This window comes from Felis catus, chromosome B4, assembly GCF_018350175.1.
Source record: "Felis catus isolate Fca126 chromosome B4, F.catus_Fca126_mat1.0, whole genome shotgun sequence".
NCBI lineage: Eukaryota > Metazoa > Chordata > Mammalia > Carnivora > Felidae > Felis > Felis catus.
This window is the reverse complement of record NC_058374.1, coordinates 89056876-89073958: the sequence shown is the minus strand read 5'-3', so window position 1 is coordinate 89073958 and position 17083 is coordinate 89056876. Positions and strand designations below refer to the sequence as shown.

At 40.0% G+C, this 17083-nt stretch overlaps 1 long non-coding RNA gene across 2 annotated transcripts in view; it reads right to left on the bottom strand.

Annotated features, from left to right (window-relative positions):
- LOC123386625 overlaps positions 1 to 17083 on the bottom strand; it is an 88639-nt gene that overhangs the window by 2301 nt on the left and 69255 nt on the right. The window contains exons 3-4 of one of the 2 annotated variants that reach the window (XR_006600824.1): positions 12173 to 12284; positions 1088 to 1173 (exon numbers count right to left, since the gene is read on the bottom strand). This is a non-coding gene — a long non-coding RNA (uncharacterized LOC123386625). The remainder of the gene's footprint in view (positions 1 to 1087; positions 1174 to 12172; positions 12285 to 17083) is intronic. The other variant, XR_006600823.1, reaches the window with a different exon arrangement.

Sequence of the window (17083 nt, the reverse complement as noted above, 5' to 3'; positions counted from 1 at the left end):
TTTGGGCAACCCTGGCGTTTAATTATCTGTAGGGTTACTTTTAATTCTTCAGTGTTTTTATTCTTTTTATTTTTTTCTTTTTTTGGGGGGTGGGGGTGGGTAGCATTGTTTCCTAGACCATAGCAGCTGGGGTTAACACTAAGATTCTAAAGCAGAAAAAGAGATCTCTTAAGGTCAACATTCATGCTTCAATTATAAGGCCTCTTTGGCCTGCCAATAACATATGTTATAATCATGCCTCTCTCTGCATTTCTACATTTTTCTGAAACATCCTGGGAGAACACAGAACTCTGTGGGGATGTCTCAGACCATCTGTGTAGACATCACAAGTCATTATTTCTTTTGCTCCTAAAGCATGCAGAGCCTGGAGGAAATACTGAAGTCTTGCTTCTTTCCTGTACTCTATTCAAGAAAGGGGTGTGGTTCTCTTATTGTCCTAGGTCTTTGGATCTATCTTGGATCCTACAACGGCCCCAAATCCACCCTGGATTTGTCTAGGAAAGGAATAAGGACCCTGTAATTTTCTAAGCTTTGTTTCCTCTCTAATACTCTTCCCTCTCATGAGACTCAGCAAAATTCTAGGCATTTGAAAACGTCTTGTTTATTTTTCTGTTAACTTATTGTCAGCCTCTGATCACAACAAACTAAAATCCATGAGAGTGAGACTTCCTGTCTCATTCACCTCTGTATTCCCAGTTCCTAGACCAGTGCCTAGCACAGCAACACTCATTAAATATTTTTTGAAGAAATCTATAGGATCAGGGGGTCCCTATTTAGTCATGGCTATAATGGCTTAGGAAGAGCAGACAGGATATGAAATTAATCAACCATCCAGACGGATTTCAGTAAAATAACAGTTTCCTTTAGTACTGGTTTTATTTCAGAGGGAGAGACAGCCTGATGCAGGGAGTGCAAAGCTCTTTTTGAAAAGGGAACATGTAAATGACAACAATATTTTGAGAGAATGGGAGTGGACTGAAAAGTGTTACATGTGTATCAATGGGGGAAGGAATGGAAGGGCATTTAGGGGAAAAAAACAACTGTGGCTATATTTGAAAAAAAGAGGCCTCAGGTCCTCAGTTATTACCTGGAACAGGATTCTGAGTTATCAGTAGCTCTGTCCTCAGCTGAATAGTCTGCTAAGGGCCACACAACTCTAGCCCTGATCAGAACCTGTAATAGAGCGTGCATGCAAGCATAGGGTTATCCCTACCCATGTACCAAATAAATTTTAGCTGTTTAAAATAATAAATACAAGGAGTTAAACTTAGGTTTAGTGACTATTACTAGGAATTTCTTGGGCAATCTTGATTTCTGCATAGTAAGAAAGGTATAATATTGTTGAAAGAGTTGAGAAAGTGGCAACTATAATGATATCTTTGACTCAACACTGGGTGCAGGAAGGAGCTGTTAAATAATGACTGACATTAAATATTAGGGTCTTGGAGCACCTGGGTGGCTCAGTCCATGAAGCATCATTAAACATCCAACTCTTGATTTTGGCTCAGGTCATTTTCTCCTGATTCATGATTTCGAGCCCCTCACTGGGCTCCATGCTGGCAGTGAGGAGCCTGCTTGGGATTCTCTCTCTCTCTCTGTCTCTCTCTGTCTCTCTCTCTCTCTCTGCCCCTACCCCATTCACTCTCGCTTTTTCTCTAAAATAAACAAACTTAAAAAATACATATTAGGGTTTTAGTATAAAGAGTTGAAGCACCAAGAAAGACTAAGAAATGTGAATGAAGCCAAAATAATGAAAGGGAAAGAAAACTAACTGAGCACTGATCAAGAGACCCACCCATATGCTGTCTGCAAGAGACTGACTTGTAATATACAAGACAGGTAGGTGGAAAGTAAATTGAGTGGAGAAAGAAAGATACACCCTGTAAACAGTAAATATAGGAAAGCTGGTGACCATACTAATATCAGATAAACCTCTTGACCAAGAATATTAACAGATAAAAAGGCATATTACAGCCAATTCATCAGGAAGACATAAAAATCATAAATGTGTAAGTACCTCAAAACAGCATCAAAAGATAGATGGAACAAAAATGTACAGAATTGAAGGGACACATAGATCCACAATCATAGTTGGAGATTTCAAAATCTCTCTTTTATAAATAATAAAACAAATGGCACAAAAACAGACACATAGACCAATGGAATAGAATAGAAACTCCAGAACTAGACCCACAAACGTATGGCCAACTCATCTTTGACAAAGCAGGAAAGAACATCCAATGGAAAAAAGACAGCCTCTTTAACAAATGGTGCTGGGAGAACTGGACAGCAACATGCAGAAGGTTGAAACTAGACCACTTTCTCACACCATTCACAAAAATAAACTCAAAATGGATAAAGGACCTAAATGTGAGACAGGAAACCATCAAAACCCTAGAGGAGAAAGCAGGAAAAAACCTCTCTGACCGCAGCCACAGCAATCTCTTACTCGACACATCCCCAAAGGCAAGGGAATTAAAAGCAAAAGTGAATTACTGGGACCTTATGAAGATAAAAAGCTTCTGCACAGCAAAGGAAACAACCAACAAAACTAAAAGGCAACCAACGGAATGGGAAAAGATATTCGCAAATGACATATCGGACAAAGGGCTAGTATCCAGAATCTATAAAGAGCTCACCAAACTCCACACTCGAAAAACAAATAACCCAGTGAAGAAATGGGCAGAAAACATGAATAGACACTTCTCTAAAGAAGACATCCGGATGGCCAACAGGCACATGAAAAGATGTTCAGCATCGCTCCTCATCAGGGAAATACAAATCAAAACCACACTCAGGTATCACCTCACACCAGTCAGAGTGGCCAAAATGAACAAATCAGAAGACTATAGATGCTGGAGAGGATGTGGAGAAACGGGAACCCTCCTGCACCGTTGGTGGGAATGCAAATTGGTGCAGCCACTCTGGAAAGCAGTGTGGAGGTTCCTCAGAAAATTAAAAATAGACCTACTCTATGACCCAGCAATAGCACTGCTAGGAATTTATCCAAGGGATACAGGAGTACTGATGCATAGGGCCACTTGTACCCCAATGTTCATAGCAGCACTCTCAACAATAGCCAAATTATGGAAAGAGCCTAAATGTCCATCAACTGATGAATGGATAAAGAAATTGTGGTTTATATACACAATGGAATTCTACATGGCAGTGAGAAAAAATGAAATAGGGCCTTTTGTAGCAACGTGGATGGAACTGGAGAGTGTGATGCTAAGTGAAATAAGCCATACAGAGAAAGACAGATACCATATGTTTTCACTCTTATGTGGATCCTGAGAAACTTAACAGGAACCCATGGGGGAGGGGAAGGAAAAAAAAAAAAAGAGGTTAGAGTGGGAGAGAGCCAAAGCATAAGAGACTGTTGAAAACTGAGAGCAGACTGAGGGTTGATGGAGGGTGGGAGGGAGGGGAGGGTGGGTGATGGGTATTGAGGAGGGCACCTTTTGGGATGAGCACTGGGTGTTGTATGGAAACCAATTTGTCAATAAATTTCATATAAAAAAATAATAAAACAATTTCACAGATAATCGGTAAAGGCATAGGATTTCTGAATACACTATCAACTACTTTTACCTAATTAATATAGAACAATATAGCCAAAAGTGGCACAATATACATTATTTTCAAATACAGATATTTTCAAATATATAAACCAAGGCAGACTATATAATGGGCCATAAAATAAGTCTCAATAAATTTAAAAATACTAAAATCATACAGAGTATGTTCCCTGGCCACAAGGGACTTGTGCTAGAAATCAATATCAAGAGTAAATGCCAAACACTTGTAAAGTAGATAATACATTTCTAAACAACTCATGGGTCAAAGAAAATTACATGAGGAATTAGACAATATTTTTAACTCAATGGCAAGGAAAATACAACACATATCAAAATTTGTATAATGCAGCTTCAAACAATGGTTAGGAGAAAATTTATAACTTTCAATGCTTATACTAGAAAAGAAGAAAGTTTTAAAGCCCATTATTGAAGATTTCACCTTAAGGATCCGGAAAAAGAGTAAATTCAAAGGTAGTGGAAGGAAGGTAATAGTAAAGATAAGAATAAAAATAAATGAAATAGACAATTAACAAGCAATGAGAAAATTAACAGTCAAAAATAGGTTCTTTTGATGAGTAACAAAATTGATAACCCCCTAATTAAATTGATCAAGGAAAAAGAAAATGGAAATGACCAATAACAGAGTGGTATTCACTATAGGTCTAACTGATATTAAAAGAATGGTAAAGAAGTATAGTTTACACTATTTTTTATTTTACATATTTTATTATTATAGTTTTTTGCCAAAATTTGATAATTTGGATGAATAGACAAATTACTTGAAAACTAACTTACTGACTCAAGATGGAATAGAAAATTTAATAGTATCTTCCTAACTGAAGTTATACATAACTTCATAATTATACAGTCACCATATACATGGATGCAAAGGTTTTTGCTTTTGTATTTTGTGTGTGTGTATTGTGTGTGTGTGTGTGTGTGTGTACGTATGTAAAAACTGCTATTCTGGAGTATAATAATCTTACTTGTGATACAGTCTTCCTTTAAAACACACATGTAAATCTCTTGGCCTTGGTGAGATGAATATAAGTCCAGATAAACAAACAATGGGAAGGACTCCCACCACTTACTGACAATAACTAAAAACCTCATGTTGGAATTAAAATGTGAAATTGTTCCATCTGTTAGGCTTAACACTTTTCCCAAGAGCCTTTGTTATTCTATTTCAAAGTTCAATTCTAGGGAAATATAAAATTTTAATTCCTCTTGCTAGTATACGAGCTGAGCTCTATTTTTGCATGTATGAATGAGCAAATAACAAAACCCAGAAAACAAAACATGGAAATTCAGCTCTAGTTGATGAGATCTATGTCAAGAGAAGATTCTACCTGATCACTTTCTTCTAAAATGTTTCTTAGGGGTCAGTGTCAGTAAACTCTACCCAGAAAAAAAATTGATCAGCAAATGGCAAATTTAAAAATCTTACATTCTTTTTTTTTTTTTTAATTTTTAACGTTTTATTTATTTTTGAAACAGAGACAGAGCATGAATGGGGGAGGGGCACAGAGAGAGGGGGACACAGATTCGGAAGCAGGCTCCAGGCTCTGAGCCATCAGCCCAGAGCCTGACGCGGGGCTTGAACTCACGGACCGCGAGATCATGACCTGAGCTGAAGTCGGACGCTTAACCGACTGAGCCACCCAGGCGCCCCAAAAAACCTTACATTCTTTTTTGCTAGCTGGATCAACCCCAAAAGACTCTAGTGATTGTTTAAGGAGAAGTCAGAGAGATGAGAATATACCAGGGAAGGGTATAACAAGTTTCTCATAGTTGTGTTTTCCAAAGGTTCTCATACTCCATGCATTGCAGGGAGTCTGAAAACCATACAAACCATGTTTTACCTTGTTTTCCTGTAATGCAACAAGTCACAGAATGGGGAGTTTCCACTTTTGACTCTAAATGGAAAGAAAATGTGTCTCTTCCTCCCACACCTCAGGCTCCTCTTGGATTTAAGTGTAAACACAGCTCGGGCTACCTCTTCTATCACTTGGTGGGTGTTCTCAGAATGGAGGTGTTTGTTATTATTCTTGATCTGTGAGTGACTGCATAAAAAATACACAGCATGGGGGCGCCTGGGTGGCGCAGTCGGTTAAGCGTCGACTTCAGCCAGGTCACGATCTCACGGTCCGTGAGTTTGAGCCCCGCGTCAGGCTCTGGGCTGATGGCTCAGAGCCTGGAGCCTGTTTCCGATTCTGTGTCTCCTTCTCTCTCTGCCCCTCGCCCGTTCATGCTCTGTCTCTCTCTGTCCCAAAAATAAATAAACGTTGAAAAAAAAAATACACAGCATGAAAAAGGCCTCACTGAAGAGCCACGCAGGAGTATTTATTAAGTCCCACCGTTTGCAGAACACATTTATACCATGGGCAGGCAGCAAACAAAAAGCAGCAGAAATAAACAGTAGTGTCTGTATCAAGTTCTGCATTTTGGGAAAAATTTTGCCCAAATCCCAGGATATTGTGAATGTAACAGTGATTATAATTTAATATTTGTTTAGGAAATTGAAAGTATAAAATAGGAATGAAAATAGATTTGTCAGATTAAAATGTTGAAGAACATAGGTGAGGTTTTGAGGGAAAAAAGGAGGGGCTGATGGACAGGGGCAGGCAGGGGGAGCTAATGCAGAGCAGGACAAATTAGTGCCCCACTAATTCGAGTCCCTGAGGCATTATTTGAGCCCTGGCCAGTCTCTTCTCTACCTCTTTCCTCTCTGGTACAGGCCCTGGATAAAACTTAAGGAATCTACTTTTTCCTAAGCTCTAGCCTACCATTTCCTTTGTAGCTTCCCATCCTGGGGACGGAAATAAAATCTCCTAGTATCTTCCCTCCCTCTTTGATACTGTGGCTGACCCACTGTCCTCATCTAGTTTGCTAAGGATTTTGACTGTTATAGGGAAATTGAATGGTCCAACTATCTCTCATTCCCCCCTCTCATCCTCTTTCCTTCCCTTCATTTCCTTCTTTCCTTGTTTCCTCTCCTCTCACCTCCTTCCCTCCCTCCCTCCCTCCTTCTCTCTCTCTCTCCTTCTCCCTTTTGTCCTTTCCAAATGATGTGGCAAAGTTGGGGATTGGGAGCCAATGGTCAAGAAAAAATTCTTGAGGGGCACCTGGATGGCTCAGTTGGTTAAATGTCCAACTCTTGATTTCGGCTCATGTCGTGATCTCACAGTTGTGAGATCTCTGCTTGAGTTTCTTTCTCTCTTCCTCTGCCCCTTCCCTATTCACATGCTAGAGCACTCTTTCTCTAAAACAAACAAACAAACAAGAATTCTTTTTTTAAAAAAGCAATTTTTAAAGTTTATTTATTTATTTATTTATTTATTTATTTATTTATTTATTTATTTTGAGAGAGAGAGAGAGAGAGAGAGAGAGAGAGAGAGGGAGAGGCAGAGAGAGAGAGAGAGAGAGAGAGAGAATCCCAAGCAGGCTCTGCACTGTCAGCACAGAGCCCGAGGTAGGGCTCAATCTCAGGAACCATGAGATCATGATCTGAGCTCACCTCAAGAGTCAGATGCTTCACTGACTTAGCCACCCAATCACAAAAAAGAAAGAATTCTTGAGACGTATTTGATATAAGAAGGTGGTTTTATTAAAGCACGGGGACAGGTCCCAAGGACAGAAAGAGTTGCGCCAGCATTGTGAGGAGTGGCTGATTATATCCTTTCAAATTGGGAGGGGGTGAGGGATAGTGTAAGTCTCTAAGGAATTTGGAAGGTTTTCAGGACCTTGAGGGGCTGGCTGTTGTTAGGAAAAGGTCATTTATTATTATCTAGTTCAACTTTAGTCATGAGACCCTTCAGATGTATATCAGTGGGCCATCTGCTTGGAGGGTGATTGCCAACATATATCTTGGGGGGCAGGGCAGCGATAAAGGAAGTTTCCAAAAGAATTTTTATATGTTAATGGGGACTTAACAGGATCCTGGCTAGAGTATTAACATTAAAGTTGAGTTCCTAGAGGAAGGTCACTCTGCCTGTCTCAAGGACTTGTCAATGGGCTATAAGTCGTAAGGAAATTTAATTTTTTCCTTTTGCCTTTGTCCTCCACGTCACTAATGGTACTCTTCAGTGGTTGCGGGAAGATGAAGGCTATTGCTCTCCCAGCAACCACCTCTCCACCAGGGCATATACTACAATGAAATCAAGTCTCAGAATTTCACCGTGCAGACTATGACTTATTAGCAGACAGGCACCAAATGGGTATCAGTTGTGCTGCTTGTGTAGCGTACTTGTAGCTCTCTCTCCTTTTTAGCACCCTGACGGCCCCTTGCAGGAAATGCTCTCCCAAAGCAAATGCGAGGATATTCTGACGATAACCTAGCAGCAGGAGTCAGCAACTCCCTTCAAAAGGTATAAACATAGGGCCAGATGGAAACCTAAGGGTAAGGTGCCGTTTGCAATGATGCAAACCATTGAGATTACCGGACTTCTGTATGTGTTCATGAAAAAATATAAGCACAAGCAATGTAAGAGTGAGACATTTCCAAAGTCAGCAGGAACCACCAAAAGTAAAACCTGGAAGTTACTGGAATTTGAATGGAGACGTGCTGAGATATTTGGAGTTCTGCTGTGCTCTATAGAGAGACAAATAATAAACGGTTTTGAAATTCATACGATACCAGTGTCGAGCTTCCTGAAAATAGGTTCTGCTTTGAGGAAGGGTTCAATCTCACCACTCGGCGTAAACAATCTTTGCACAAGAGACAGAATCTGGACCTGTCGTGCACTAGCATTGGGGTGTTCACAAACTACAGAGCTATTGGTTCCCCTATAAGAACCTTGCATTCAGACATTTAGGGCCATTGGATATCATTCTATTAACACTGGACATAAGGAAAGGTTTCATGATATATGAGATCCCAGATAAACACACACTTGTTATTCGTCATTCAGAGGAGGGGGAGGTGTTTGGAGAGGGCCAGAGTTCTAGGGATTAGGTGGGTGTGGATAGCCATGGAGCACAGGCTAATTTGGTCCCAATATTTATTAAATGAAGAACCACTAGAAATTAGTATAGATCTCAGTTCAGATAGAGGAAATCTATTATTTTTATATCAAAAGGTCAATTGACTATTTGTCACTTCAGTTATGGACAGAGTCTTGACCTTGTCCTGTGAGTCTCTTTTGATTCCATTCAAAGGGAAGGAAGATTGTTCAACACAATGCTTCAGTAAAGTGAGACCTCTCTCTGGCCTAATCAACGAACCAAGGAACAGCAGCATCTCCAAGTTCATGACTGCTTTTCTAGGTGTCATTTTATTTTACTATTATTGTTTTTTATTTTGGAGAGGAATAGAGCATGCAAATGGAGGAGAGGGCAGAGGGAGGGAGAGGGAGAGGGGAAAAGGGGGGGAGAGAGAGGGGGAGAGGGAGAGGGAGAGGGAGAGAATCTTAAGCAGGCTCCATGCTCAGTGCAGAGTCTGACACAGGACTTGATCTCACAAACTGTGAGATCATGATCTGAGACTAAATCAAGAGACGCTTAACTGACTGAGCCACTCAGGTGTCCCAGGTGCCTTTTAAGAAAGAATCCAGGCAGGTGTTAAGTTATGCATAGTAAGGAGATGTTTAGGGTGGGAATCATATGACGTTTGAAATCCACAGCTGTATTAGTGTGCTTGGGCCGTCATAACAAAACACTACAAACTGGGTTGTCCTAACAACAGAAATTAATTTTTCCACAGTTCTGGAGGCCAGACGTCCAAGATCAAGGTTTCAACAGGTTTGGTTTCTTTCGAGACCTCTCTCCCTGCCTTGCAAAGTGACCGCCTTCTCACTGTGTTCTTACATGGTCTTTCCTATGTGTTTGTGTCTAAATTTCCTCTTTTTAGAAGGAAGTCATATTGGGTTAGTGTCCACCTGTTGGGCCCCATTTTAACTAAATTACTTTAAAGTCCTTATCTCCAAATACAGTCACACTCTGAGGTACTGGGTGATAGGGCTTCCACATACGAATTTGGGGGGACACAATTCAGCCCATGACGATACGTATTTAGGAGCTTTTTTAATCAAATGTTTCACCTTTCTGTCTTTGACCTTATTAAAACTATTAATAAGTTGCCAAAAATATTTGGTTTCAGTTGAAAAGATCCTTCTAACCTGCCTAGTTGGCTGTGAAAACTGAAATTAAGTCCTGGAAACAGACAAATGGCTTCCTGAATTCAACTGACTCAAGTCAAAAACACATATCCATTCGGTGTTCGTCATTAAATTGTGCTGCAGCTCTCCACTAAAAAGCACGCGATATAATAAAACTTACGTGTTGCCCAGGTCAACAATAATGAATAAACTTGAAAGATACGTTTTGAATGTACATAAGGTCTCTGCTGATTTTATTTTTATTTCTCTTTAAGTGAAACGTGAGTTTTGAGCTTATTCTTATTATATGGGGAAAAATCACTATTTTAATACATAATAAACCTCCGAGCATTGAGTGTTTTTGCCTTAGCAATTCCGACACCTGACAGATCTATTCCTATTTGACGTGCACAGCTGCGGTGGTGAGAAAGCGGCAGTGACAACAAAACAAATCCCCACCGTTAAAAGACTTTGACTATTTCAAAAGCCCTGAAGGTTGGAACCCCCTGCCAGGATTTGTTTTGAAATGTTAAGGCAAAACAGATGATTATGTCCTTATGATATGGAAATTAATTTGCTATGACTGAAATCTTCCTGCCATCTGAGTTTCTCAAAAGAGAACACCGCAAACAAGATAAAAGGCATATCATAAGGAATACAGTCAATGATATTGTCAGAGTGATGTAACGGGACTGGTGGGAGTTATGGTGAGCACAGAAGAATGTGGAAACTTGTCAGATCACTAAGTTGTACACCTGAAACTAATGAAACATTGTGTTTCAGTTATACTAAGAAAAACCCAACAATTAAAAACAAAACAAAAAAAAATAGAACCCTGAAAATCAAGATCTAATCATTACATGCTAGGTTCAAGAATCTTTTCAATAAAATTTTGTATGGGTGGGTACAACCAACTGGACAATAAATATATAAAAGGGGCCACCTAACTCTTTTAAAAAAAGCCTGTGGTCCAGTATGGGGCTTGAACTCACGACGCTAAGATCAAGAGTCGCAGGGTCTACTGACTAAGCCATCCCAGTGCCCTCACCTATCTCTTACTAGAGGATGAAAACCTTGTATACTGTGCAGAGTGGAGGGTTCGTGTCAGTAAAATTTCCACTGTTTTTGTGGTTCATAGACCCTGTTCCCTAGAAGTACAGCTTGACTCACAAACCATATGTTCAAGGTGAGACTGTCTTCCACTGCAAGAAATCTCTACAACATACTGGTCTTCCTTAAGGTACTCACCACTTTATACACCTCGTGCCTTCTAGTGGCTTATTAGGTACAAGTCTGGCTTCTCTAATTTCTTCTGATTTAGCATAGCTCACGGAGGCAGAGACTCCATCCTAGTCTGGGTCACCGCAATGTATTCACGTAGTACTGTGTTCTCTTCCTATTGTGGCAATTGAGGGCTATTCTACAATTCCTTATTTAAACACTCATCTCTGCATACTACAGCGTAACAATAGTGAAAGCTATCATTTGTTAAGCACTTACTGCTAAATGCTTTATCCCCAACCACTTGGAGAGAAGATGTATTCTAATTCTCAATTCACAGATAAGGAAAGTGAAGCTCGGGTAGGTCGACAGTTTGCCACAGGCTATACGGCAAGTAGTGTCAGAACTAACTAACCAATCATTGCTGCGTCAAAGGCTTCTTCATTCAAGACGAGCCTGGGTGCAAACAGATGAGGGGTGTTGGCACAGGTTTAAATTGGCAATGTGGATTTTAACAGTTCATCACACGAGTATCCTAAACTTGTTACTCCAACCAATTCATTTCTACTCACAAGTACAGACTGAAATCTTACACTCCCCTTAATAGCTTGTTTTTCTCTTAAAAAATTATTTTCCCTATTTTCTGATATAATAACTATTCGCAAGGTTTTTAAACTTAAAATAATTCATAAAATAACTCCTATGATAATGCTATCAGCTAATAATAACAGCTACTATTTACTGAGTCGCTACTGGATAGTTTCCTGTACCTGTTTGGTTACATGCATTCCTTTTAATCTTTTTTTTTTTTAACGTTTATACATTTTAGAGACAGAGAGAGACAGAGCATGAATGGGGGAGGGTCAGAGAGAGAGGGAGACACAGAATCTGAAACAGGCTCCAGGCTCTGAGCTGTCAGCACAGAGCCCGACGCGGGGCTCGAACTCACGGACCGCGAGATCATGACCTGAGCCGAAGTCGGTCGCCCAACAGACTGAGCCACCCGGGTGCCCCATGCATTCCTTTTAAAATTACTCATTCAATGTAGCACCTTGAGGATAGAGACCTTATTTTCTCCTTCGTTCCTATTTCTGTCTCTCTTTTCCCCCATCTAGCATGGTGGGACTACTAGATGCTCAATAATTACTTGTTGAAAGAATCTGCTGGGCATTTAATATATTTTAATATTTAATATTCACAGCAATCTGGGGGCATTACTGCAGATAACTGAGATAACTTGCAGAGGGTCACACAGTACATTCGGAGCTGGGTTCTCACCTCAGTCTGTCTGACCCTGCACCTCATCCCGCTGGCACTTGTCCTCTTACTTGACAGGTCCTCGTCTATGGTGTCTTTTGAATACAGAATTCCATTTTTCTAAGGGTATACCCTGCAAATAATGTCGTGATAGTCCAACATTATTATTTTATCCTTCCGTTGATATAAATCGTCATGGGGCAGTACTAGTTTTGAACAGTGTCGTTCTGGAATTATATCCCCCAAGATGACCCTTGTTGACTTGTCTTTGAGAATCATAGAATACTTGTAGAAGTTACTGGCTGTAAGTAATTCTGTTTTGCCACTATTGCCAACAAAATATCTGGTTTGCCGGTGGATGCCCTCAAAGTTCTAGTTTATCAGATGGCAAGCAAATAGAAGAAAAACAAAAGGAGAAAATTGATAGATAGCTAGGGTCTGGTTTTGACTATTCGAGCAAAGCAATAACCCTATCTTGCCAAACATGCAGGATTTTTATCGAAATTTCTAGGAAGAAGGAGACGACAAAATTCTAGGACAAAATGTAATGGTCCCCAAATAGCTCAAAACAAGAAAGCCAGTCTAGCACTGCTCTGAGTTCTGCCCTGCTTTGAGATGTTGCTGACCTCTGAGTCAGCTCCATCTGAGCAGAGATGTGGTGGAGCAGACTCTGTTTGAAAGAAATTATTCCTTCCGCTCCCCTCCTCCCATCCCCATCCACAGAGGGCCAGTCACCCAGATTCTCAACAAAAGAGTGGCTGAGCTGATACTAACTGCCACACCCACTGACACTTGGAGGAATCTAAGTAAATGAGGAGTAAGTTAAAACTAATACTGTTTTGTGCTTGTAAAATATCCACAGGTTATTCTGGCTGTATAAAAAAGGTGAGGGAGTGGGAGGAGATCTGGGGGCAGATTTCCATCAATCTACAGCCATTCCCCAGCTGAAAGAAGCTTGGCTAAAAAGGAGGCTTTGAGGCCAGAGGAAGGGAGTTGAGTGAAGTAAGCGTTTTCCTATGCCTCTAACAAGGAAATCAGGCTGTTTGAGGACTGGAGACCACAGGAAGTAGATTGCTACGTATACAGCCTTGTGAAACAGCAACTACCTTTCTTTACTATATGTGATGATAATTGCCTGAGGTTCAGTTGTTGGCTTCTTTTAGGAAGAGAAAATATGAAGAAAATGTCTTACTCTTTCTTTTTTGCCAAGCGAGAAGCACATTATTATATTTACACTATTCTTTCTTCCTATCCCCTCAACGGGATCATTATAATTTATTCTCGGCTTCTTCGTTCTGCATTTCATTTGCTCTCACTGTTTAGTTTTAGCTGAGCACTCCCAAGTTTCTCTCAGCAGCCCTGGGCCATTCCGCTAAGGTCCAGGTTTGTATTTTTGACAGACCATTGATTTGTCCATCAAGATCCCTCACCAGTAGCAGAAGCTCACCAGGTCCAAAACTAAATTTCTCATCAGCTGCCCAAATCAGTCCTTCCTCCTGACTTGTCCACTCATGTTAACCTTACCACAAAAATGAATCAGGCCAACAACCCAAGCCTCACCTTTTACTCATCTCTCTCTCTCTCCATCTGACATCCAACCGGTTCCCAAGACTTTCTGTTCTACTTCCATTAGGGCTGCATTTTTTTGAACTCTATGACCTTGGGTAACTCATTTAACCCCTTTGGACCTCAGATTCCTAATCTGTAAAAAGGGAGAAGAGGATAATACTACTAATTATCCCATTGAATTAACTTCCTGTGAGGAGTCAGTGATGCAGGGGTAATATGCGGTACATTGCTTAGAATAAATAGAGTTCACAAAATTATTTTTCCCTTTTCCTAGTTCTCTACTTAAAACTGGCCCTATTTCTCACCCGTATTAATAGTTTCCTAACTGAACTGCCAACCCTCTGTGTCTCCATATTCAGATCAGTCCTGCATTCTATGGATGAATACAGCCCAATATAGTCTTTCATTATTTCTTATTACCTGAGAATGTAGCCCAAGCTACTCTGCCTGGTATTAAAGACATCAGTATATTTCTTGGATTTGCTTTCTTTTTACTTTATTTTGAGATTTTCATAGGTCAGCCAATCTGAATTTCATGCGCTTTCAAAAGTCTTCATTCTAGACCTTTCATTTCCCTAAGAGGTCCTTTCTTTTATCTCTGTGTATTTGAATTTTACTTAATTAAAAATTGTACATTTTCTATTTTAAAAATATTTTTCATGTTTATTTATTTTGAGGGAGAGAAATACAGAGAGGGGCAGAGAGAGAGGGAGATACAGAACCCAAAGTGGGCTCCAGGCTCCAAGCTGTCAGCACAGAGTCTGACACGGGGCTCGACCTCATGAACAGTGAGATCATGACCTGAGCCTAAGTCAGATGCTTAACCGACTGAGCCACCCAGGAGCCCCCAAGAATTGTACATTTAATGTATATCTTGCTAATTAATGAGCTCCTTCAGAACAGAGGCTATCTATTGCTCGTCTTTATATTTGCAGTGTTGGCAATGTTTCTGACATGGAGTAAAATAAGCAATAAACTTTTGCTGAGTAAGTGAATAAAAAGAATGGACAAAACTTTCTTGTATTCTCAAAATGCTTTGAAAGAATTGGTTTTTGGTCACTTGTATTTCCGCTTACCACACTCCTGATATTATCAGCAGAAAATAATTTAACTAGAAATGATAACTAGGATATTGTCCCATATATTTATTTTGACTGTTTAACTTTCATTTCCTTTTCATTCAAATAGTTTTCTTTCCTGGGTTTAATGAAAGAAATGCAAGTCTGAAACTTTGTGTGTGAGCCACAATTACTTTTGAATTTATAAGATTTTGTTTTCTTAATTTTAATTTGAAATAACATAAGGAGTCTCAAAACTATGATTTTCATTTTAATTAAAAAGGTGTTCTAGAGGGGCACCTGGGTGGCTCAGTTGGTGAAGCGTCCAACTCCTGATTTTGGTTAAGGTCATGATCTCATAGTTTGTGAGTTTGAATCCTGCGTCGGGCTCCATGCTAATAGCTTGGAGCATGCTTGGGATTCTCTCTCTCCCTCTCTATCTGCCCCTCCGTCACTCATGCGTGCATATGCATGTGCACACTATCTCTCTTTCTTTCAAAATAACTAAAAATAAACTTAAAAAAATATGTTCTGGAAACAGTCATTTATAATATGCTTCTTTATTTTCCCTCCACCCTTCTAATTTTTTTTTAAGTTTATTTATTTTGAGAGAGAGCATGAACAGGGGGCAGGTAGAGAGAGAGGAGGAGAGAGAGAATCCAAAGCAGGCTCCACATTGTCAGTGAGGAGCACAACACAGGGCTCTGTCTTACAACCATGAGATCATGACCTAACTGACTGAGCCACCCAGACACTCCTTCCCTCCACCTTTCTAAAATGCTATTTCCTCAGCCTTTTTTTTTTTTAATTTTAGGGAAAGAGGGGCATCTGAGTGGCTCTATCGGTTAAGCATCTGACTTTGGCTCAGGTCATGATCTCCCGGTCCGTGAGTTCGAGCTCCTCATCCGACTCTCTGCTGTCAGTGCAAATCCCACTTCGGATCCTCTGTCTCCATCTCTCTCCCAACGTGTGCTACCTCTCTCTCTCTGTTTTTTTCTCTCTCTCTCAAAAATAAATACAAACATTTTTAAAAGGTTTGAGAGAGAGACTACACCGGGGGGGGGAGAGGGAGAGAGAGAATTTTAAGCAGGCTCCACACTGATCCCAATGGGGGGCTCAGTCTTATCACTGTGAGTTCATGACCTGAGCTGAAATCAAGAGGCTGATACTCAGGTCCACTGACTGAGCCACACAGGTGCTCCTCCTCTTGCTTTTTTAAGCTTTCATTTAATTTAATATTCAGGCTTAATCATGCTTACAACAGTTAACCACAAAAGATCCACTGGAAATTTAGAAATACTGCTATAGTTATATAATTTTTTATTAGTGTTTACTGAGAGTCATAGTATGCCAGAGGCTACTAGTGATGGCATATCAGAGAAAATAAACTCTAATTGTAGGCTACAGGAACAAAATCTACCCTATCACTGTCTCATAGGTTGTGAGAATAAGTGAGATTCTCTATACACAGTACTTTGAGACGCCCCGAATAAAACAGTGGAATTCATTACATTCATTTTCTTGTTAGTAGATTTAGGTGTCTGAGTTGTTCCAGGAGCCTGGAAAGCTCGCTGATGGCTTAAGGCATGGTGCTGAAAAGTTGTTAATTGATCAGTTGTGAATTTCATAAATTTTGGGGGGGGTACCTTATTAAAACTCAGTGTAAATAACACTGCATCCAACGTGTTATTTCTGTCTTTTTTTTTCCTAAAGTCTCACCACCAGATATGGTCAGAGTAGAGAGTTCAGAACTTTAACAGCTCCTTATCGGCAAATGAATATAATTCCAACTCTTCTATCATATTTGGCCACTAAATGACCTTTTTACTTTCCCCCCCCCATAACCTCTGTACATGCTTTGACCAGATGGAATATTTTGCAATTCCCTGATTTATATATTGAGCTTTCTTAAATCTTACCTGTGCTCACAATGATCCTTTTAATTGAAACTCATTATTTATTTATTCAATCATTAAACAAATGTTTATTGAGCATTTTATGTGTGCCAGGCATTCTGCTAGACAGTGGAGAAACAACATATATAGACCCTACCCTCATGAAGTCTGTGTTCTAGTGAGGAAAACAAACAAACAGAAAATCAGTAATAAGTAAATGGAATAGTGACCACAGTCATGGTAAAGGTAGTGGAGAGGACAAGTTATGGAACCAGAGACTGTTCAGGAATGGATGGGGGAGAAGCGCTGCTGATAAAACGGTTTGAGGAGGTCACAACATGAGATGAGATATAAAAGAAGCAGGAATTCATCAATTCCAAAGTGAGGGAAGACTTTCCAGGACAGGAGGA